Raw genomic sequence first — 2,121 nt, 5'->3', positions numbered from 1 at the left:
TTTTTCCCACAGAGCACGGTGGTGTTGATTCCATTAAGTTTTTCTTGAGACAGGAAGGGATAAAAATGAATTTGGAACAGAAAGGGCAAAGATTCTTTTCCCACTGTATTCTGCTCAAGGTACATCCCCCCCAAAGAAGGTGAGAACCGTGGTGTAAAGGAGAGAAAAAGAGACCTCAAAAACAGGGCGACTGAGCACAAGAGGGGGGAAAAAAAGAAAAAGGGAAAAAAAGACTGCAACTTGCTCCCAGGGACTGGAGAAAACTTAAAAAGGTTGGAATCCATCAGTGTTCATTAGTCATCTTCTCCTTCATCTTCCTCTCCTTCTTCCCCCCATCATCATCTTCATCTTCTTCACCTTCATCCTCATCCTCTTCTTCATCAATATCTTCCAACTCTTCCTCTTCATCATCATCATCATCTTCTTCTTCTCCTTCCCCTTCTTCATCATCCATGTCAGGAACCAAGTAGTACTGTAAAGGATTTGGCCAAATGTCACCTTTGATGACTTCTCCTAACTCATCTGCACCTGCATCAGAATGGTCAGTAAACCAGGTAAAGAAGCTCTCTGGTTCCTCATGCTGTCTCTTCCTGCTGGCTTTATTCTGTGTCTGACTTGAACGTTTCGTCAAATCCTTTCTAGATTTCCATTTGATTTCAGTGGACTTTGAAGATGGATCACCACTCTCATTCAGATGAAACTCTTTGGAGAGAACTTTATTTTCGAAGTAAGGATTTTCATCAAAATAAAAATCTATTCTGTAACCTGATTTAATATCTTCAAATTCTGTCACTTCAACTCTTGTCAAATAATGCAGCGCCTCTTCATCCTCTTCCCCAAGCAGTGCAGACACCTGTGGATGGTTGACAAATGTTGTTACCCAAAAATTTGGGATTTTGGCGATCAATTCTGACCTCTTCTGAAAAAATGGTTGGCGGAGTTTGTTATATTTCTGTTCTACTTTCAAAATCTCCTCACTGGCTTGTCATTAAGTCTGTCTGTTTCATTTTGTACTTCATCAATATGTTCAGTCGCTTCTTGCTGTTCTTTTTCTCCCTTCGGCACGTCCGGAGGGGTCGGCTTCTTCTCCGGCTTGGGGGCTGGAGCCAGTTTCGGTTTCTTCGTCTGAGGTGGGAGTAAGGACTGGCGTTTGGGGGCCATGCTGTGAGGCAAGTCGGAGGATCTGGTCGCTGGGAAGTCGCCGGGCTCAAAGGCGCGCTGAGCCTTGGTTCTAATTTTAATAATGCTTTACTCCATTAAAAATGATCCCTCTTTTTCTATCAGACACGATTGACTTTATTTTATTTTTTTAAAAATATATTTTATTGATTTTTTTTACAGAGAGGAAGAGAGAGGGATAGAGAGCTAGAAACATTGACGAGAGAGAGACACCAATCAGCTGCCTCCTGCACGCCCCCCACTGGGGATGTGCCCGCAACCCAGGTACATGCCCTTGACCGGAACTGAACCTGGGACCCTTCAGTCCACAGGCCAACGCTCTATCCACTGAGCCAAACCGGTTAGGGCAGACACGATTGACTTTAAATAATTACGAAGGAATACTATCTCAGAGGATACTTTACAGAAATCTACCATGACATAGTTTCTTGGTAATAAATGCTGTTGGGGAAGTTGGGGGTACTCCATTAGAGCTTATAAATTGGAATTAGAATCCTAAATAAAAGCACAGTAATTTAAAATGAGTTGTGAGATGAAGATATAGGAAGAAGAGGACTTTTGAATTGGCTTGGTCATTTTATTTAAAAATATACATTTAAATAATAAAGCATCATTTTCTATCTGGTTACCTAGTGTTGTTTTGACCCATTGAAATTTTCTAAATACTGTAATAAAAGCTACCATCTGAAATGCAACAAGTTTAAGCCTACCCTTCCTCCTTCCTTTCCTCCCTTCCTTTTTTCCTTTGTCCCTCCCTTCCTTCCTCTCTTCCTTCTCTACTTTCTCCTCTCAATCACAAGGCACCATTCCCTGGTGTGAATGAGACAAACCGTTAAAAAATATATTAATTTTTACATTTGTTTAGAAATATAATTTGATGCGAAGCTTCCATACTTTTCTTTATGCTAAAAAAGTAAGATGTTTATCTTGAAGCAAGTCTCA

General features: G+C 40.8%; 1 pseudogene across 1 annotated transcript; it reads right to left on the bottom strand.

Moving 5' to 3' along the window:
* Positions 1 to 293: 293 nt before the first annotated feature.
* LOC308247083 (protein SET-like) lies at positions 294 to 1,161 on the bottom strand (annotated as a pseudogene). The gene has a single exon. The product of its transcript is annotated as a protein SET-like (transcript).
* Between the last annotated feature and the right edge of the window lie 960 nt (positions 1,162 to 2,121).

Source organism: Plecotus auritus (genome assembly GCF_963455305.1).
Source record: "Plecotus auritus genome assembly, chromosome: 4".
Classification (NCBI taxonomy): Eukaryota; Metazoa; Chordata; class Mammalia; order Chiroptera; family Vespertilionidae; genus Plecotus; species Plecotus auritus.
This window is presented reverse-complemented; position numbering and strand designations above follow the sequence as displayed.